The following is a 23,033-nucleotide window of genomic DNA, read 5'->3' on the forward strand; positions in this document are numbered from 1 at the left end:
AGGTGTGGCTTCGGCCCTCTCAACCGCATCGACAGAAGTTTCACGGCGGCTTACTATGCCAGCGTGATCCAGTATACATTGGTGCCATACGGGCTGGATGGGCCTTTCCCGGACGGGTTGTACCTGTTCGGGCAAGACAGGAGCCCCATGCACATGGCTCGCAGAGTCACCACAGTGCTCGAAAACTTGGCCATGCCTACCTTGCAGTGGCCACCGAATGGCGCTGACATGAATCCCATCGAGAACGTGGGGGTCTCATCAAGTCGAGGCTTTCCAAATGAAAGCTCTCCAGAGCCATGGCCGACGCTCTTCGTGCAGCCGTCAGTGAAGAATGGGAGCGCCTTAGCGCGCAGCCAGAAATAATGGCCGCCCTCTATGGCTCTATGCCAAAAAGGGTGGCCGAAGTCATTTCTGTGAACGGGAACTTCACTCTTTACTAGGGCCATTACCTGTCACTGAAAGAAGCAGGGATGTATCAGCTTTGCCTGACAAACTGCACGACATTGCAAAATATTTCCTTAAATATTGTGGTCGAGTATTCGCCAACTTTATACCCTCGTTTTAGCCATGGTAAAGGAGATGCCAAGCATTTTGCTAATGTTTTTTTTTTCTGTGTTCCATGACATGCTGCAAGGTTGCGCTAGTTTTCGTGAAGGTGCTGAAGCGAATCAGATTTAAGATTGGTCAGTTTCCGAAAAGCCAAATGCTGAAGGCTGGTGAAGAGCGCGAGTTCAACTTTTGAAAACTGTACGGCAGTGTAAAGGAATCCATAACGACTGGCTCCGGAATAATTTTTACGGCTTGGGGTTACTTAAGCTTACGGGTGTCTTTTTAATTTTCCCCTATTGAGATGGGGCCACTGCTGTCATGATTCAGCCCATTGTCTTGTGCTCGGAAGACGAACCCAATTATAGCTTACGCTGCTTGGCCATCCATCCAAAATAAAATATCGATGTTCTTTTAAATCTGACTGTTACCGTGTCTAAAGTACGCTCCCTCTCCACACCATCTCACCTTTTCGTCCGCCTCCCTTTCTACAGAATCGATTTTTTTTTTCTTGCTTATACAAAAGTTCGTATTCGTCTTGACTGTTTCCTTCTTAGAGCGGTTTTTCTACCACGTTCTGTTGTGGGAGAACGGACCCGTTCGTAAAACCAAACAACCAGTGAAGGTTCGCCGCAAAAAGGCGCAGTGCCGAAAAAAAATACGACTTGTTGCGTTCGCGACAAGGCGGTATGCATACGCACTCGTGATTCGATGAAGAAGCGGCACAGGCCAGCGCTTCCCGTACCCATCGTCGAAGGCGCCACAGCGCCGATCGCTAGAGTCGAACCTCGCGGCCACACTAGGGGCCCTATAACGTAAAACAATTCCAATATGTTTCTATTCTAATTTCCTGACGTCAAATTTGCGTCACCAACGACGCAAGCACCGGGCGGTCACCCGCAAGGTTGTCTGAACACACCAATCAAATGCTAATAGGAGGTCACTTTTGTTTGCGTGAAAAACTAATAACATTGCCTACACTGAGCGGCTTGTCGTATATAATTGGCTGACAAGAGACGAGGAGAACGCTCAAGTGGAGAGGGATTCGATGGGGCAGTGCCAGTGCACTGAAAATTGATAACCGGGTGAAGAGGGTGGTGCCGGCGTGTGCGATTGGATTGGTCGGCTTTTCCTTACTTAGCTTGTGGTGGCTGGTCGAAAATCGCGGCGGCATGCAACGGAAGCTTAAGAATGACGCTAAACCGGACCCCCAGTGAAGAAGAGTTGGCAGAATGAGGTGCTAAGCGTGCCGAAAGTGCTCGAAAACGTTACGCGGCCACGCAAGAACATTTATTATACGCAAATACCCTCATGCTGTCCGGCAGGTGCGAGTAGCCAGCGCCTGAGCGATCGGCGTCAGCCATCTTTTATTCTTTTCGGAACGGGGAAGCCTGCTGCTATTCAGAAGAAAATTCAGTTTTGTTCGGCATATTAATGCATCTTTAATGCGTACAGGTCACTTTGACGCGATGAGGTTTCGTGGTTTTGTGACGTCGCGTGACAGACAGGTGAAGTGGGTGCAGCCCGAAAACTTTTGACCAATAGCTGGGGGGCTAATGGCGAAAAGGCGTCGAATCAGAAACAACTGTTTTTCTTTTTTCTGTCGAATTATGCATAATCAGTGTATACACATCATATCAGATGGGGAGGAATCGCGGTTTTCGTGACGCCGCGTGACAGACAGGTGAAGTGGGGGGGTGGTCGAAAAAAGTTTTTGACCAATCGTTGAGGGCTGACAGCAGAATTGGGATAGAAAAGTTTGGAATAGTTTTACGTTATAGCACCCTAGGTTATCGCCGGCGCGCAAGGAGTAAACGCGGAAACTTGCACGCTTGCCGTCTCGGAGGAACGCACATGTGCGCAGGCCTTGGTCTCGACCAACGTTCTTAGACATACTTCAGTTTCGCAGCTCCCTATGCGAGCCCATTGGCCGACGTGGCCGAAACGGGTGTCACTGAAACTACCGGCGCTGCAGTCGCGTCTTTCGTCATGCGCCGCGCGTCGTCTGCTCCTGCTGCGATGCGTCGTTTGCACCAACAGGCCTGTAGGCGCTTATCCGTCGGTAAATGTAGTTTAGATACGCAGTATTAGATTATGGGGTTTTACGTGCCAAAACCACTTTCTGATTATGAGACACGCCGTAGTGGAGGACTCCGGAAATTTCGACCACCTGGGGTTCTTTTAACGTGCACCTAAATCTAAGTACACGCGTGTTTTTGCATTCCGCCCCCATCGAAATGCGGCCGCCGTGGCCGGGATTCGATCCCGCGACCTCGTGCTCAGCAGCCTAACACCATTAGCCCCGAGAATTAGCAGTGGCGCCCTCTCGCGAGTGTCGTCACGGCCAGGACGCCGCTCGCTCCGGCTCGCTCGGCTGCCGCGCGCGCTCGTTCCCTTCGTGTATGCTTGGGGTATGGGTGGCTCGAGCCGTACGTATTGAAGAATACGTCGGCTTCTTTCAGCTGCCATACCTTAACCACAGTTTCTTCTTCAAAAGCGTGTGAGTCGAGAAACATTGCGGCTTGGATATCGCAAGCTAAGTAGCGTTGAAGGGGTCTACAAGGTTTTGCAATGCATATATGCGCCGTGTCTATCGGTAAATTTTGACTAAAAAAAGAATATCTGCAAATTCAACGCGCGAAGTCGTGTATGATGCTTCGCTAAACATTTAACATTCCTTTAGTATTTAGCTATGAGAGGCATTGCATTTTACGTGGAATAAAAATTTGGTAATTGGCGTCAACATATTATCTGATTTTAGAAAGACGCTGCCCAGCGAAGCTCTCATCATGATTCCTATTACTCTGGTGTGTTGTTCTATTCAAATATGGCCATTCATTAATGCGTAAAAAAATAGTTAGGCGCGCATTTCTTATGAAAAAGTTTGCTGCTACTTTGATCCCCCTCTGAAACAGGCCTCCACAAAACGAATTGCTCATGGCTGCTAACACGACGGCACGTCATGTACAGTATTTACATAGTAAATTCACAAACACCATAGTAGCAAGAAAAGTTTCGTTGTTAAGATCGAGAGCCACTCAATTGAAAGTGATGAAATGTTTCATAGTGGCCCTCAGTAGCCTTTATCGACAATATGGCACACCCCTGATCACGTAACGGTAGCAATCGACTGTCCGTATGGCGAGGCACGCTATGTTCGCGAAACCCATCAGTTCACTACAACTTCGAATTAAAACCATAAAGCATGTTTTTTACAGCGCCAACTGGAATGGCTAAAGTATTCTCGAGCTACTACACCGCAGCTTAGATTTTCTGTATACAAAAGGAAAATTCAAGCACCTTCTGTCTCACCATGTCTCGATCCAGCGTTATTTATTTATACAAACGGATAACTATTCGCTTCGTCGGTACATAAAAGAGAACCTTGCAGGCAAATTAAGTTTGCTCCAATCCAATCGCAAACATTCATAAAGAAAGCACCACAAGCCTTGCCTATACTTTCACTTGATTTCAGACCCTCCACCGGGGGAATTTGGATATCTTCAATATGTCCCATACTACTAATCATTGACGCTTCGACTTCTTTCTGGCTGCAGCTATACGGTCCAGCAGGCATACTTCACTAAAAAAATTGGGCCGAGCAGCCTGTGTCAGTTCGCCAAACTGATTCGTCATGTATATTCCTCAAGCAGCAAGCACCAGTAAATTTCTCAAGTGAGTTTGATTTGATTTATTAATTTCCATTTACACACACACATGTACAGAGGAGTGGTAAGTGGAGGTGGATGAGGGAAAAAAGTCGCACAGACGCGGCTTGAGGTAACCTCACCCCCTTAGATACAATATGGCTGCATGGGGTAACACATCAAGCGCTATATAAATTACATTTATATAGTGGCCATAAAACATTGCAGTTATACAATATATGAAAGAACAGTGAAATATTTCCACAATAACAATGCAAAACACACTGCGGCATTGAAATAAATAAATGATATACACTTAGTAATATAGGCAAAAAAAGAGGAACATAACTTACATTATTAATCATTAACAAACGCGCCCTAAAGAGGTGAGTTCAACGTGTAACACGGAAAAGGAAATATATATTGGTACATTCCTATTTGTACTCTGTAAATAGCTGTAAGCCTTCATTAACTTTACTTCAAATTTCCGCCGCTTAAAAAAAGTAAACACGTGAAGAAGCGCCTAATGTTGACAGGCAGTTCAAGAAGCAAGTGAGGCGTGTAGAATCTAAGCTCCAGTATTAGTTAAGTCCCCATGCTACTGCCGAGCGTTTCTGTGAGGAAATGCAAAAATTCGATATTATACCATGAACTACCCGTCGTGAGCAAACCTATTTTAGCGGAATCAAATCAACGTGACTGCTGTAGAAGTCATATATAGCCAGCTTTGTGACATACTTGTTGCACCGCGGCAGGTATGGTATCATAACTGGATTGCTATAGGCTATGCTTTTGCGATTGTCTATCCGCGTATGAAAAATCCGCAATGGGCTGGTCTGCGTCGCTTCGGCTGGCACTGTAGCGTTGCCTTCGAGAGCTGCATTGTTGTCTAAGAAATTAGCTCTTTGAATAAATGTTCGCAAAGGAAGGCGTCGTAAAAATATATTTGAGACGACCACCATAAGTATACAAGCAGAGAGAATGAGGGCGAACAAACGAAAACACCGCAGAAAGCGCCCGGACAACGCGCGAACTGTAGCAGACGACAGGCGCGAGTCCGTGCCCTGACGTCATGCGAGCGGCGCTCGCAGCGCCGCCCGTGTTCGTTCTCGGGGCTAATAGCCACTGAGCAACCGCGGCGGGTTAGATACGCAGTATAAGTTTTCTGACAAACCTGCCGGGCGTAAGTAACGGGGATTTCACGGTGTCTGTGCACTATCGGCGCTGCAGTGACATATCTCTCTCGCAGCGCACATCATCTACTCCTACGATGTCATCTCTGCGGTGGGTCGTTTTCCCCAACTGGCCTGTGCCGTTCGCTCTTCGACGACTGTGTTTTGGCTGCCCGAACAGTATTTTATGCCAAGGACCTTTGAATGACATGTCTAGCTAGTCTTTAGAAGCTGCAACTACACCGCAAATGAGAGGTTGTGCACTTCGATTCCGCTTTTAAACCAATTTTTTTCCCTATAAAAGCGCCACGGTGCTCCCTTCAGCGGGGGCTTTGTTTTTTGCTGCTTATTCTTAATATGTGTATTCATTAAAGACGGCGAGCGCCTGTGCAGACGTAGGGACATTAACGCATCACGCCCAGCAGGCGCTTGAGATAACGCTGTGGTGAATTGATCCACCCCCGTCAATGCTTCTTCGCCTAATAAATTTAATTGACACATGTATTTTTTATATTTGTCCGCGGATATTATGGGGCGTGCAAATGAGTTGGAAGTGATCTGTGAGCAGTGACAAGGACGAAGTTAAGTACTATGAACATATTTATGTCAAAGTTTAATTCATTTTCTTTTTGGCGAACAAAACAAACAACAAACACAGTGGCACTTTTTATTTACTTTGTGCACAGAAAAGTAATTTTGAGCTACTTTTGCTCAAAGCAAATTTGCCCTCTTTCTGGCTGCTTGCACCTGCTATGTCAGCGAGTTATCGACGCCAATCAGCACAGGTTATATATGAAATAACCTACTAGCTCACCTGTCCAAATTTGTGCTTCAGCAAATGGTTGCGTACACACTTCAGGGCATGTGGCACATCACACTGGAAATAAAGGTACGCGCGCTCAGGCAGGCATCTATGTGGAATCTTGTGAGAAGGTGAGGTTACGCTGCCGCTGATTCCCATCTGCTGCCACATCGAGCGATTGTTCGCAGCTCCGTCACTGACTACGGCGATTACCAGAGTACCACGTTTATGCAATTGCATTATTTCTTGCAACACCAGCTCTGCTAAAATCCTGCCAGGCGCAGCACCTTTCGTGGCAAAGCTATAGGTGGCACGCGGTTGCACCCAGCTCTCCAGAAGTGGTACGAACATCAGCACGAGCGCATGATCTGCAAGTTGGTCAGTTCCTTCATTTGAAATACCATCGTAGTCCACAAAACCATCAAGTTTGGAGGTTGACTTGTTGGAATTGTTGGATTGCGTAACTTAATTTCATCCAAAATCAGTGTGCCGAATTTCTTGCCATCTGCTCTGTTGCCAGCTGTTTTCCAATAAGGTTCAGTAACGTGGAAAGTTGGGCTACTTGGTGAGTGATCATAGTACCTTGCTGGTGAAGCAGCGCACAGACACGGACACAGTGAAGACAAACAGGAATAGACGACACTCGCTGCAGCGAGTGTCGTCTATTCCTGTTTGTCTTCACTGTGTCCGTGTCTGTGCGCTGCTTCACCAGCAAGGTACTATGTTTTCCAATAGCTTCGCCCGTGTGCTGAGATTTAGGTGCACGTTAAAGAACCCCAGGTGGAGGAAATTTCCGGAGTCCTCCACTACGGCGTGCCTCATAATCAGAAAGTGGTTTTGGCACGTAAAACCCCATAATTTAATTTTTTCTAATAGCTTCCATACAGAGAGGATTGAAACCATACTTGCATGGTATTCCTTTCAGAATTTGTGTGACACGGCTCATGGAGGGCAAGGACAGCATATTTATGTCAGATGGAAGCTTATATGCTCGAGGGCTCGCTAATATCCTCAGCATTAAACAATTAAGAAGCCAGTCCGCATTGTACCGCGCGCCACACGGAGACTTTGCTTTCAGCTGTTTAAACGACATGTCATATAAATGCAAGGAAGTTCGGCCAACGCTTCCTCGATTCTGTTATCGGACATTTCAGAAAGCCTTCTTCAGAGCCAAGATTTCATTCTTTTGCTTTTGATGCGCAGCAGCTGGCCTAGGCAGCCTCTTCTTCGCAATGCGTAGCTTCTAATATTGCTTGAGCGTTGCGCTCGGAGCCTTAATGCTCAGCCGAAGTTTCCTCTGTAGACGGAGACAACGCGCGCAGACTAGTTGCTTTGTAAGTACATTGCACTGCTTGTGGTGCATATTATCTGATGTCACCGTGTCACATTGGCCTGCTTTCACGCCCGCACACATGTTCAAGCTCTCTGCTTCTCACATGATTCTTTCCACACTTGCAATGCTAGTCGCAGCTCGATATAGCTTCCTGTGAATTTTTCTGTAGCCGTTTATGCAGCAAGTGCGTACCATCCTCTTCAAGCACAACAGTTTTCATTACTCGCAGATGCCTGGCTACCAGTTGCCTCTATATAAAATATTCCGCATCGCTTAATTCTGTGTTGTGTCGTCCTCAACAATTTCAAACTTCCAGAGCGCAGAAGGCAGTGTCACGTTCGTGAGCTCGTTGAGCACCAAGTGTGTAGCGCATATTTCTCAAGTTCCTTCTTCCAAGCCAAACAGCAGGTTAGTTGAAGCGCTGTCACTACTTGCAGCTTCGCCCGATGTACTTGCCGGCACTTGCGCTCGTTCTTTTGGTGGACTTCGCTTTCGCTTCACATTTTTGGCTTTGAGATGTGCTCAGGCAGCCCAGAAAAGAGCCGAAGAAGTGGGCCAGGAACAAGCATCCATTTCACGCGAGGAATCAATATGTCTTTGTTACCCACAACATGCTTGTAGTGTTTCAAAATGTCGTCGTCCTCAAAGTGGAGTTCACACACTTTTGATTTGTTTGTGAGGCGTTTGTCTTTTCGGTGTAGCATGCGTTCCCAACTTTTAAACTCTCCAGCGTCTCGCGGCGGTGCTAAAAAATGGTGACCATGCGGCATCATGTCTCAGGCCGCTGGTGCAGCCGGGGGCAAAACAGCACGGCATAGGGAACTTCTTGCTGTCATGAGAAGCGGAAACGCTTCTTCAAGAAGCTTTTCAAGAGAGCAAATCACGACACATCACACAACACCTACAAAACGGAGACGGATAACGGCAGACGACGCAGCGCAACCAACTTGCAACCAACATGAAACCAGAAGTGAAAGCAGAAGTCATGTTCCAAGTTCATTACCAGAAACGCATTTACAATACCTAGCTCAGATACGACAAATTTTCACAAAGAGGCTCAAAATTAAGAACTGTGAAATAAGAACTTCTCAACATTGAAACCGGAAATCTGCCAGAAATGGAGCAACTTCTATCAGAAACGAAACAAAAAACTGACGAAAGACGCGATCGCAGCGCCGCTAGTTCGCGTGACCACCACTTCGGCCATCTCCCGAGCGGAGCTGTGAAACTGAAGTATGTCTAAGAACGTTGGTCTCGACACCAGGGCTACACTCCTAGCAGGGGAGGAAGGTAGTTTCGCCGCGCGCTCGCGCACCCTCCAATATATTGTGGGTGAGTCTACATGACTATTAAGCAACACAAAAGGTCACAGACAGTGAAAGAACACACAAACACACAAAAACTCAAGAAAACGCGAGGACCGTTTCATGCACACACATTTAAAACATTTTTTTAATATAATGCCCTAATGACCAAAGTGTAGAAGAGCTTCTCGTATGCGCACTGTAAGTTTCTGATATACTCACTGAGATATTCCACAAAACTGGAATACGTGTATGACGTAGTCATGACAACTAATGAAAGGGAAAATTCGCTGGTAATGGGAAAACCAATGACACGCAAAATACCTGAAAATTGAATGAAATGCTAAGACTGTTTTATTGGCAGCCGTCATCATCATCAACACCACCATCATCAACATCATCATCATTATCAGCCTGGTTACTCCCCCAGCAGGGCAAAGGCCTCTCCCATACTTCTCCAACAACCCCGGTCATGTACTAATTGTGGGCATGTCGTCCCTGCAAACTTCTTAATCTCATCTACCCACCTAACTTTCTGCCGCCCCCTGCTACGCTTGCCTTCCCTTGGAATCCAGTCCATAACCCTTAATGACCATCGGTTATCTTCCCTCCTCATTACATGTCCTGCCTATGTCCATTTATTTTTCTTCATTTCAACTAAGATGTCATTAACTCGCGTTTGTTCCCTCACCCAATCTGCTCTTTTCTTATCCCTTAACGTTACCCCCATCATTCTTCTTTCCATAGCTCGTTGCGTCGTCCTCCATTTAAGAAGAACCCTTTCCGCATGCCTCCAGGTTTCTGCCCCGTAAGTGAGTACTGGTAAGACACAGCTTTTATACACTTTTCTCTTGAGGGATGATGGCAATCTGCTGTTCATGATCTGAGAATGTCTGCCAAACGCACCCCAGCCCATTCTTATTCTTCTGATTATTTCCGTCTCATGATCCGGATTCGACGTCACTACCTGCCCTAAGTAGATGTATTCCCTCACCACTTCCAGTGCCTCGCTACCTATTGTAAATTGCTGTTCTCTTCCGAGACTGTTAAACATTAGTTTTCGGCAGATTAATTTTTAGACGCACTCATCTGCTTTGCCTCTCCAGGTCAGTGAGCATGCATTGCAGCCATACAAAAAAGAAAACAAGAGCTTATCTGTATACCTGCACAAAAGCTTATAAAACACGTGACATGTTCATTACTACTGAACAAAATGAAAAAGACATGACAGAACAAAAATAACATGGAAGTAAATTCGGAAATGCACACTATCACATTATTTTGCACTTGGCCACAACTTGAGTAATGGTGGCAAGGGGGAGCAGAAGGTAGTCAGCTTTTGCAGCAGCACAAAGAAAACATTCGTAGAAAGGCGTATTCTTCCATGAAAGACCATGTGAAATACGCCAACAACACAACTTTCCTTTCACCACGAATACAATGCTTATCAATAATATTACGTCACTTAACGCACTACGTCGTACCTACTCGGCACTCCTTTTTGCAATAAACACAAATTGCAAAAATCGGCATATAGAAGACTTGCAATGCTCAGGCTTTCCAGAAACAGAAAAAGCGTATCGTGCCTACACATGAAGCTTGTTTGTGCGGTTTTCCCATCGGCAGTTACTGACATAATACATAAACACGAACGGTAATTTTTCAGCTGTTAGTACGTTTGTTGAACGGTGACACAGAAAAAAGCACTGAAGGCGGAATGGAAAGCTGGGCGAGTTACTGAAGTTACAGAATGTGACTTGGCACAAAAAAACGGGTCAGAGACCAGGTGACAATAAGGCGGAACAGCTGTTTTTCAGCCTTCTCTTCCGATAAGAGGGATGTGTAGCACAATCAATGCGCAACGACGTCCGGAGGCTCGTGGACCACACACATGCCGAGGCCCATGTTCATGTACTATCAGCGTCAAATGAAACGTGAACAGCTGAGTGCGTGGCCCTCGCATAAGGGCAGTGCGCACCGTCCAGTCATCACCATAGACAGGCGCGCACATCCGGCTTGGCCGCACGACGATCGTTCGGAATTCAAACGGCCGAACGTGCTCGGCACGCCCACGCCGGCTACCAGGATGTACCGCGCTGCGCAAGTTGTGGCGCGCAAGCGTCAAACCACATGAGCGAATCTATCTCTTATGATGGCGGGGCAAACTTTGCAACGCACACCGCGGTTCGCACCGATAGCACTCATGGTTTTGGGGAACTGTGTAACAATACTCGCCATAAACTGCAGTGTTCTGGCTTCTATTATCGTTTATTTTTCTTTTGTCCCTTCCAAATATAAGGACCAGAACAGAAGCAAAAATATCTCACCATCGGGGGATTGCGCGGTGCGGCCAAAGCGGATGTGCACGCCTGTCAATGGTGATGACTGGACGGTGCTCACTATAGCATCACTTATGCTTGGGCCACGCGCTCCGCTGTTCACGTTTCGTTTGACGCTGATAATACATGCGTCTTCCTATATCCGGGGGTATGCGCGCTTACGTGGTGTCTTTAGGCACCTGGAACAACCTTGCAGGGCTTGTTTTTGAGGTATTTGTGCACCACTGCACGATGCACGAGCGGTGCGAGTCGTGAAACGGGTAAAAGATCGCGGAGCACAAGCACACAGCTATCGAGGACTACGAAAGTCACGAAACTGCCCGGGCCGGTCAACGCACTACAACGCACGCTTCCCGATAACAGCAGATTACGAAACATGAAACTTCATGCAGGGAGCTAAGCTGGCGCCCGGACGGCGGGCGCAAGCGGATACAGTCAAAGGGGAGGGAGTTGAGCGGGAGGGCAAGAATGAGGAGTTGAGTGGGAGGGCAAGAAGAGAGGAGTTGAGAGGAGGGGTGAGAGGGCCCAGCCTCCAGGATCGGCGCGCGCGGGCGCGCGCCTCTCCAGGATGCCGTGCAATGGTCGCGGAGTTCCTTTCCCGCCCTCCTGATGGATGGCGCCAATTAACTCTGCCACCGAAGCGTCGGAGTTTCTGAGGCCGGGTTAAGCCACGGCGGCATGTAGAAGAGCCTGAAGGAGGCGCCACGCAACGTGGCACCATCTCTCGAGGCGTCGCAAAACGCTCGCCGTGGAAATCACAGATCGTTGAGATTCAGAAGAGCCCAGGCAAGCTGTCCCAGAGCCAAAAGATGACAATAAATTTTCTGCTGCCCTGTTTCTGCCGTTTGAACATCGCTATTCGAAATGACAAATTAAACATCAGCGTACTAGAAGTTAGAGCTTGAGTGATATAGTGAGAAACATTAGGAAGAACTCGGAAGCAATATTTTAGTAAGTTGTTTGGGCAGTAACTAGGGTATGCAATGCGCTTCTTTACAAAGGGTTGGAAGCCAGAGGCAGCATTTTGAAAAGTATTGACCGATTGACTGGATGATCTCGTTTTGTTCTCGCAACGTGCCTGGATATTCGCGTTTTAGTGCCCGGATAACAGCTTTGGTCCTTGGCTCAAGGTCACTTGAAGGCAGTCGAGAACGGAAGCTAAAAACATTTCATTCTGAAAAAAAAAAACTTCCTAGCGAAAGAAATGCCCATAACTAATCGTAATATGCTAAGTTCACTGTGACAGTACACATAGAAATATGCATATAGGTATTTTGCATAGCCATGTACAGAAACAAATTATAGGGTTTAACGTGCCAAAGCAACACATGGGCCAAAAGAAACGCTGTATTAGGGGGCTTCTATTTAACAGCGGCAACTTTCAGTACTTTGACGTGCAATTCTAGGGATCGCTTCGACACAAACAATCTCATGAGTTTCATGTGACACTCCGCAGGGGCAGGAAAACGCGCAAGTAGGAAAGGGACTGTTGCTGCTAGCTTTATTCAGCGACAAACGACACGAACCATTTCCATACTTTTTCCTGCTTCCCAATTGCCGGTCGCCTTCGCTAATAGTATGTCCAGCTTCAGCATTCGCTGGAATTTGCTCTTGCGAACAATTCTAGCGTGAGACCTATTTGTCAATGCTGACCTAGGGCCCATATTCACAAAAAGTCTTACTCTAGAATTGTTCGCAAGAGCAAAATCAAGCCAATGCAGAAGCTGGGCATAATAGCGAAGCCGACTTGCAAATGGGAAAGAGCACTCCCCAAGAAAAAGGCTTAGTGCATTCGGTTCCAAGTTTCATCTTTGTCTCTCATTATTACCTTACCTTCGGGAAAGAAAAGTTTTGAGAATGCAGCTGAAGTGTCTAAACTTTATTCTGGTGTATTCCGAGGGTGCAGCCTGGAACAGGGACATGCGATCAAGAGATACAACACGCACACGCACATTGTGCCACAATATTTATGGCTGCAAGTCTAAGCACCAAACGATAAATAACGATTTTTGCCTCGCCCATGGTCTGAACACTTCCTTTCGCGTTCGTGCGTTCCACTTTCTGTACTAATAACAGTGTGCCTGGCCAATACTCACTGTTCCGTCGACCATAACCCGAGCTGCAATTCACCTTGGATGGCAGTAAACCCTTCTTTCACACAAAAGTAATAAAATAAAAACCAAGCAGACGCGAAATCAATAGTTTCCTGACCCGCGCGTGATGACGGTTCAAGCGCCGAACACTTCTTCAGCGCGTACTCCACATGGAAAAAGACAGTAACCTTTGAAGCAAACACAACCCTCCCTGGTGGCTATGTGATTATGGCGTTGCACTGCTAAGCACGAGGTCGCGGGATCAAATCCCGGACGTGGTGACCGCATTTTAATGGGGACAAAATGCGAAGATGCCCATGAATGCGAGTTGAGTGCACCTCAAACAACCCACGGCAGTAAGAATTAATAAGGAGTCCCCCATTACGTCCTTCCTCATAATCACATCATGATTTTGGTACGCAAAAACGCATGATGAATGAGTTAGGGTAATGCTGAAATGATGCCCAACGTTGAATGCAGCTGATGCGAGTGCATATAGTTGTGGTATAAGCTGCCTACTAACGTTGTCGCGCACGAACGCATGCAGCTAAGATTTCTGTCATCTTGCGGAAGTGTTTATTTTCGTATGTTATTTGATTGTGTTACTATACCTCCCTGGTCGCTATTTTCGTCTTTGGCCTCCTTCCCCAAGGAACTGAACGATTCACGCAGAGCCTGTATGCCAGGAAAGTTAATTATCTCCTATCGAAGCTGCTGGTTTTTCATCAGTCGCAGCATTTTAAATGCCCCGGCGTTGTGGACTTGTATATATACACAGTTTCGTCTTATTTTCATCATCATCATCATCTTCATCATCATCATCATCATCATCATCGTGGTCATCATCATCATTATCATCATCAATCTCACTTCTTTCTATCGACATCCCAGTTCTGCAGTGCAGAGTAGCAGCCCACACTAGGCTACAGCTCACACCGACCGGACTTCCCTTGTGGAAATAAATTCTCTCTCGATTTCATTATTATGACGAATTCTCGCGTCGGTCTTGACGCCCTCAAAGCTTTGACATTGAAGGCCTGATTAAGAAATGTTATTTCCTCTTTTCATAGTTTCACTGAGTACTTGCCTTCAGCTCAGGAAAGAAATAGCGCAAATAAATAATGGTTTCACGTATCCTGCAGTATAACACACAAGCGAGAAACCTCGCTCTCGGCATGGAGCTCCCTTCTTTCATTTGTCTAATGTCGACGCTGCCCCTTTGAGCTCAAAAGCGATGTAGTAAGTCTTTGCCCACCGTGCTCCACTATTCGATCCCTGAGCAGTATGCAGCCGTGCCGCAAAGCGAATCGATCAGGCTGCGCCGTCAACCACCACCGTGGCATTTCGGGGACTTGCGCGCGTTGCGCGATTTACGCGGCGGGACACGCTTCCGAGACAGAGAGTGCTGCCTGGCTTTCTTGCCATCAGCCGGCTGCCGCTTTCAAACAAAATGGCGTGACACGGGCCAGCGGAAATGTCCCTCGGCGCTTGATTGAAAGCCAGGCATGCAACCAACTGCCGACGGGGCGGGCGACAGTCGGAGCAGCGCATCACGACTGCCCCGAGTCACAGATGGTCAGCACTCGGTCCCGCCCCGTTTCTCGACGAGGCTCTTTTGCCATCCCGAGATGTTCTGCCCACTTGCTTTTTTATTTTTCTCCAGGACTGCCTCTTATTGTTCATCTCATGTTTGTTTGTCGAGGCGTGGGAGAGCGAGGATTCGCGTTTGAGCACACAGGCGCTTGAGAGACAAGAGAGCTTGTGCGAGCTGTTTGTCGAAGCGTGCGATGATTCATTGAAGCGTGTCTTTTGTCCTTATCCCTCGCGCGAAGTATATGCTCGTTGTTTGCAGCGACCCGCAGTTCGCCTTTCCTCGTGACACCAACACGGCTGCGATCTCTCAATATGTAATTTTCAACTTTAAAGCGTTCTTTTTTTTTTCGAATGTGTGTGCCCGGCTTTTCAATAACACGAAGGCTTGTCCCTGCGAGTGCTTCCGGTAAAAAACAGCGCAAAGCCTTGGTATAGACGACCCAGATAGAAAGGAACAGCTGTACTTGAAGCAGCGTGAAGAAATGAACGCACAGGTTTTGCTGAGACATCAAAGAAAGACCCGCACATAGTGGCAAATTTATCTCAGGAGACAACTACAAGCGTCGATGAAAGCGATTGTCTGCCGGGATTTTCTGTTCTTTCGGTTGTTCATTCTTCTAATATTTTTTGTCAGCCCAACTACAGTGTATTTCCTTCTTAGCCAATACTAATTGTCACGTCTTCCATCACCCTATCGCCCTATATATACATATACAGGGTGCTCCGGCTAACTTTAGCCAGAATCTAAAACTATGCGAAGGTGACCTAACCGGGCAAAACCAAGGTAATGTTGTTCGGCATCGCTTGGAGAAATTAGCTTTTTCATTCCACCTACTTCGATAATTGCTTCTCAACTTCTCAAATATTATAATTAAATGAGAACTGTCTCTCAGAACATTGTAGAGCGACATGAAAAACTCCAGATACAGCTTTCTGCTGCTGAATACGTGCTACATAAAAGTGTTTCTCCGATCGTGGGAGAAGCCCGCAAATGCGCCGAAAATTGTGACGCGATTGGCCGCCCGAGGCGCATTGCCTGTTCTCGCTTCAACGCAAGAGCGGTGAGAAAACAGCACACACAAAGGTACGAGCCGTCTGCTGACACCTTTCCAGATACGACGCGCGCGACCGCGCACGGCCGGGCGATGTACGCACTTGTTGGCGGAGTCAAGCCGCCTCTCCTTCCTCTCGTGGTGCCTACCCGCTCTCCTCCACATATGGCGCGTGAGATTGAGCCACAATCGTCAGGTTCCCTTGCGCCCGGTCGGGAAATGCGCAGTTGCTGCCGGAGCACAACGCCGCCATGGCGCGTTTGCTCCGCAATCGTCGGCTTCTCTCGCGCGCTTTCACTCGCACGCCCAGCATACGACGCGTGAGGACGGCGTTATCGCCCTCGGACGTTGTACGGAACATCACGGCAACGGCGACAGAGTGATCACGTAAAAGATGCGCGTGGAGTGCCTCTATAATTGTCATCGCAATAAAAGGTGACGAAGAAACGCAGCTGCCTCAGCCTGCAAGCACATATTAAACCAGGCAGATTACCACTATATTAAAAAATGGATGTCCCCTTGTGAAAAGGTACGTTTAAGGCTCTAGGCATTGCTGCCTTGAACCACACTACACAGCCGGAAAAACACCGCGGCTAGAGAGAGAGAGAGATACAAAAGGAACGCAGGGATGTTAACCAGTCAAGAGTCCAACTGGGCACCCTGCACTGAAAGAAGGGAGAGAGAGATAGAGATGGTGGTAGAAACCCATCCACGAACAGCACTACAGCGTCAAAGAAAGCACAGAAGTGCCTTTAGTGCCTTCTGAGCTGATTATCGGTGGGGACGGTGTTCTAGTATTGTCTGTTCACTCAGCAGACGATCATTAAGTTTCCTTAATGCGCTGAATCACGGCTAGAGAAAGGGATAAAGTTTATACTGAGGCCTGCGAGCCGTTACTTCGGGGCCGCGTATTGTCCTCAAAGCTGAAGATTGCCTTTTTAGGCTAGGGTTGATCAGCTGCTTTTTTTCAGCGTTATCCAGCTTACTTTGCAGATTTAGTTGAATATAAAATAATATATAAAGATAACGTTCCCCTGAAAAAAAAAACGTATAATTCTCACAACGCGTAGTACTTTCACGTATAATTTAGGAGCGCTGCGGATTGCTTTTTCATTCATGAATCCCAACTCGGTGGTTTGAGAGCGGCACTCTAAGTTATTTTGCGTGTGCTTTAGGCAAACGAAAACACCATTCTTTTAAGAAGAAGAATGTCTGTGCCTTAGCGTGAAAGGACACCTACTTGCGTAAGGCACTTTAATGTAAAAAAAAAAAACATCTAGGAAGTGTAATACGAGTAGCAGCGCAGCACTCTTTCGTACAGCTCCATCTGAATCAGGTGCTTCTTGCCAAGCGCCCCCTATTCTCCTCCTGTTTGATCCTCAAGCTTCACTAGTTTCATCCTCAAAGGCTGGGATTACGACAGCCATTTTTCTGTGTTAGAAGCTTTGTAAACCCGCCACCCGTTTATATTTGCAAATGTACGTTCAAAAGAGCGGCGCGCTGTACTTATGGCGCGTTTTCCCCTCCGGCATCACACTTCATTCCTTGCCAGTCGCATACGCAGACTCGCTGAAGAACTTCGAGATGTTTGAGTTTACACAAATCTTTAGCGGGAGCCCGCCCACGTAGTAATATCTGCATATGAACGTGCCCGAGAACTCGCTGTTCGGCACTCGGGAAAAGAAACAGTACCTAACTAGCAGCGACGACGAGCTTCACGTTCTGACTCCAGTAGCGCTAGAGTGAGAACGACGTGAAGCCCGTGCCCCAACACCAGCCTGCTCCATTACCATCACATCCCTCCCTAAAAGGAAAGGAGGAAGGGATTCTGCAGCGCCTTCACTTGGGGTTGCCCTCACACCAAGCATCGGGGAACTGTGGGGGCACCCTTACAAAAATTTTTATAGAAAGTCCATAGACAGTCCATAGACATTTGTCTATGAAGTCTATAGACTGTATATAGACATTTCTTTAGACTGGTCTATAGACAGTCTATAGATTTATGGCCGCACACTTTTTATAGACTGGTCTATAAAAAGTCTGAGTTTATAGACTGTCTATAGACATTTCTTTAGACTAGTCTATAGACAGTCTATAGACTTATGGCTGCACACTTTTTATAGACTAGTCTATAAAAAGCCTGGGTCTATAGACTGTCTATACACTGTCTATAGACTGTCTGTAGACTTATGGCCATACACTTTTTATAGACTAGTCTATAAGAAGTCTAAGTCTATAGACCGTCTATAGACTTATGGCCATACACTTTTTATGGACTAGTCTATAAAAAGTCTGAGTCTAGAGTGTCTATGGATTAATTAAAATTCATGTTTGTAGACAGTTGTCTGCATAATGTCTATGGGCAAGTGTATAGGCTTACAGTTCTACTTTTGTAGACTGAAGTCTATGGAATGTCTACAGACAAATGTATATATACTATAGACATTCTATAGACTTCAGTCTACAAAAACAGAACTTTATAATCCAATACACTTTTTTCTATGACATTCTGCATACACTTGCCACGAAACATGCATTTTAATTAATTTATAGACACTCTATAGACACAGACATTTTATAGACAAGTCTACAAAGAGTGTATAAGGCCATAACTCCATAGCGGCTATCTACAAGTTAGTTTACATTTTTCATTACATGCGGTAGCAAAACGTTTTGAATGTATTTCATTTCATTTTATAGATATGAAATGCATGGAAATGCATGGAATGCAGATATTATGCATGTGCACCTGTTCCTTTTCATCTGCACTTATGCATTACCGTTAGTAGATTAATAAAGCTCCTGAACCAGCTGTACTCTTATATATGTTGCATAAACAGAAAGAATTTATATAGTGCTGAATCATGCAGTGCAAAAAATAAAACAAATGCACCGGCAATGCATTAACTGTTTTTATTGCTCGATATAATACATGAATTCCTTAAATTCTTGTCTTATGCTATTATGGAAACAGATTAAATATTTACACTACTCCTTGGCAAGCATGGTCGCCAGGCTGGCCTTGACCTTTGTGTCATTAGTCCCAAAGGTGCTGCAGGTGTATGCTGCAAATAAGTACATGCAGCAATATGAGGCAAAAATAACAGATGTGTATTCTTTGTATGTTCATTAAGCAGCTGAATATATTTACTCAAACCATCTAAGTCAATACTTAATGCGGTTTAACTATGACTAATGGCTGTTTGTCAATACAAATCAGTACCTTTATGCAATGTTCTATTGCATGGTATGGTGAACAATTAAACAGTCACAACTGCTGCTCGTGTCAGCAACAGTATGTTCCCTTTTATGACAAGTTCATATATGATGCATTAATGTACTTATCCCAAATGGTCCCTATATTTATTGCGGAAACGTTACCCAGTTGGGCTGTCTGTACAGTTTTTTTGGCTGGTAGTTAAGTATGCCCGTGCAGAGGGATGTTTTCAGAAGACGTGACTGGAATATTCCCAGTATCATGCCTAAGATTGTAATTTATTTTGCTTAGTACACATTGAAATGTATTTCTCATACTTTTAAATGAATGGGTCATTGGCCATAACTTCAACAGATGGCAGATGGGTTGATTGTATTGATATGGTACCTTAATTTCTTGCAGGTAATGAGGCCTCTTGGGCATGCTAACAGGTTTCCAAGTTAGGTATACCACATGAGCACCCGAAATACCACACGAGCACTTTGTGTCATGGCACGACAGATATGCACCTCCTAGGGAACAGAACTGATGGTATAGTTCGAATGAATTCTATCACAGTAAATTATTTAAGGTGCTTTGAAAGATGAAAATTTTTTCTAGGCTATCGAGGTTCAGGACGTTTAGTTAACGCAAAAAAAACATATTGAGTAAGAAATGCCTTGTCAGTCTGCTTGACTTTTTTTTTTCAATAAATAGAACCAATTTTCTTCAATTTTTATGAAGTGAAACGTTTTAAAAATATATTTAACACAGAGACTTTCTGGAAACTTTGACATGTAACAAGACAGCATACCTATGTGGCCAATTTAAAGTTTCCTGATCTTTTTCCAAGCCTTTCCTGGCTGTTTTCATGAAAATTTTTTGGCAATCTATGACGCCTGCAGCTTAAGTGCAATAAAAAATACTATGGTTTAATAATTGCCAAGTAGTGCCAGTCCATAATATTTAGATAAAACGAATAACACGTCAGTCACTTAACATGTAGTATTAGATGCAACTGACTTGAATCCCTTGTTTAATAAAGCTGACAAGGGCTTCGGCAAGTTCGTAATTGATGGCCACACGAGTACAGCACGGAATACACAGAGACACGCGTAAAACAAATGCAACAATGTGAGGGAAAACTATACAATGAGTTATTTTTACGGTTCAATAGTAGTTTTCTACATAATTTGCTCTCACCACTTATGCCTCTAGTTAACTTTGTTTACCTATGACTAAAGACTACATGGCGATATTAATCAGTACCATTATGATGTTTCGTTATATTATAGTATGATAAGCAGTTAGACAACCATAATGGTCGCCGGTGTTAGCAACGGTACGTTTCGTTTCAAGACAGGTTCATGTGACACACAGTGTACTCATAAAAATGAAAGAAATGTGAGAATCCCAAACGATTCCTATAATAATAATTGTTGAAACAAAGATACCCTGCTGGACTGTGCACATTTTTGCAGGTGTTAATGCAATGTGCCCGTGCCGATCGAACATGCTCAGCATACTGACTGCAGTTTTGAACAATCACGTTAACATTTGCAATTTATTTCCGCTTAGAACGGTCTGCATTGTCTCTTTTCTCATACTTCGAGATGAATACATTTGCCACACTTTCAGTAGAATGCACATGAATGGGGGCGTACTGATCAGGTCACTTATCAACTAAAACATGTTACGATCTCTTAGGTGTGTTAATAAGGGTAGAACAAATGCATCGTCCACTGAATTATTTGAATAATCTGTGCGTTATCTACTAAGAAAAGACCACCAAATTGATAATCTGGCTCTTTTTTCTTTTGTACAGCGCATATAGTATGCAGTCTGTCCAAGACGACGGCACTACATGCAACAGTAATGAAAACCGGAACACTTATTGCGCACGACAAGGGCTTCATACCGTGCACGACTGGCACAATGCGAATCTGCGCCAGCAGCTGCCTAGAGATTAAGAGCACGTTAACTGCATAACCCCGAAGCATCGAAAGGCGCTTAACGCTTTTCATATAGCTCGAAAGATAACTTCTGCTGCTAAACTGTTTAAAAAAGAGACAAAAAACAAATCTTCCAACTACCGTCAAACGCAATGCCTTCAGTCTGAAACGTGTAAAGGTGCTTCCCGGAGCGACTAAATTATTGTGCTCCAATTTTTTCGGCTAAGTTGCGAAGCTGCGAGTGACTGAGCTTATCGCAGGTTTCATGCTCCAAAAGCGTTTGTGGTTGCATATAAATAGATTGGGTGAATCTAGAGATTTTCGCTTGACATTTCTTCAAGTCTCGTGTTTTGCTTGCGGTAACTTCCCAAAATTATTTAGATTGGTTGCCAGAAACCTTAAAAATACTGCTACCTTTAAACAATGCGAAAACGGCAGTGCACACACTGCTGATGCATGCCCCGCAAACACGGCCTTTCATCCGAGTACGTTAGCAGTTATTTAACTATACGTGTCTGTCAGAACATTCTTGATGCTAACACAATTTCGAGATATATACGTAAAGCGTGTCACGAGAATTTCACTACACATGCGGCGCAGCATTCATCGCGGCCGGATCAAGCGCCACGAAATGAGATCTACCACACTGGCTGCCCAACATACACAATCCGCTTAGTGGTAGCTCAATATCAAGTTAAAACATGGTGTAGCTTCCTTCTTTACGCACCCAAACTATTATGCGAAAATCAACAAGCCCGAGCGATCGCTCGCCGTAAAACATTCCGTATAGTAGAAGCGAGAACAAGAGCGCGTTATGAAACTATGTCAACGACAAACCGACACTATACCCGAGTCGCCTGCGCTACATGCAGCCGCTTCGCGCTACGAAATGCGCTCACATAATCATGAGCTATTGACACAAAACATCTTTGCTAAAGCTTACCGTTCAGTGTAGTTGACGTGTGATGCCACAAAGATGACACGCATACACGGACACCAACGTTCAGGCGGACACCGCACACCGGTACAACCATTTACGTGCCCGGCGCGCTCGTTGAGATGGCGCACCGCCGCGCATGCGCAAGATCTCCGAGCATGCGCAGGAGCTCCGCGCGCGATGGCGCGCGCGCTCGGAGGAGTGTGAGCGCCTTTTCCTCCTTCATTTTTTTTTTCGCTCTCTCTCTGCGCGCCATGCGCGCCGGAACGGGTGGCTTATTCATCTTTATCACCATTATTCATCTTTTTTCGTGGACGAAGGAAATGCGCTGGCAGGTTGTATGACAAACGCTGTGGGCTATCGTATGAGACTGGAACGCTAACTTGAATGCGCTGTTTGTAAAAGCCATTACAGAGCCCTTCAAACGTTTCAGACGCATTATTGCCAGCGTCGATTAGTAATACAGCGTACTTGTAGCATATCTTCCAGCGTACCACCAAATGTGATGCCCGCACGTATGTTAGTGCTAATTTTCTGTTCCGGTGATAGGTCAAAGCAATCAGTACTGCATTGAGGTACTCATATGCGTGGCTGCCCAGGCATACCGCCGGCGAAATACTGGGTGGGCTCTAATGATTTGGCACCTATTTTAAGTGAATGAGAAACTTTGATGGGTTTATAGTGCAGGATATCAGTCAACAAGAGAGAGAGAGAGAGAGAGAGAGAAGGGAAGACGGAAAGGCAGGGAGGTTAACTAGACTGAGTCCAGTTTGCTACCCTACGCGTGGGGAGGGGAATGGGGAATGAAAGAGAAAGAGTGAGAACTTAAGTGTAGGTTGTCTATAGGCGGGCACTCAAGTCCGTTAAAAACCGCCCTATGTTAGTGACGCAGCCGAGGTATGAAGAAAATGTGAAAAGTATCCGAGAATCGGACGACACACAACGCGAACACCACATGCGCGACATCGGTTCATCGCACATTCACAAAGTCCGCGTTGTCAGCTACAAACATTACGAGTGTCCTTGCTGTTAGCTCGATGCCTGTTTGGAATCCACTTGTAGCTGAA

At 45.8% G+C, this 23,033-nt stretch overlaps 1 protein-coding gene across 1 annotated transcript in view; it reads right to left on the reverse strand.

Annotated features, from left to right (window-relative positions):
• The window catches only part of LOC135908433 (frequenin-1-like), an 803,832-nt gene that overhangs the window by 304,873 nt on the left and 475,926 nt on the right, over positions 1-23,033 (reverse strand). The window lies entirely within an intron of this gene.

The sequence above is a fragment of the Dermacentor albipictus genome, unplaced genomic scaffold, assembly GCF_038994185.2.
Source record: "Dermacentor albipictus isolate Rhodes 1998 colony unplaced genomic scaffold, USDA_Dalb.pri_finalv2 scaffold_25, whole genome shotgun sequence".
NCBI lineage: Eukaryota > Metazoa > Arthropoda > Arachnida > Ixodida > Ixodidae > Dermacentor > Dermacentor albipictus.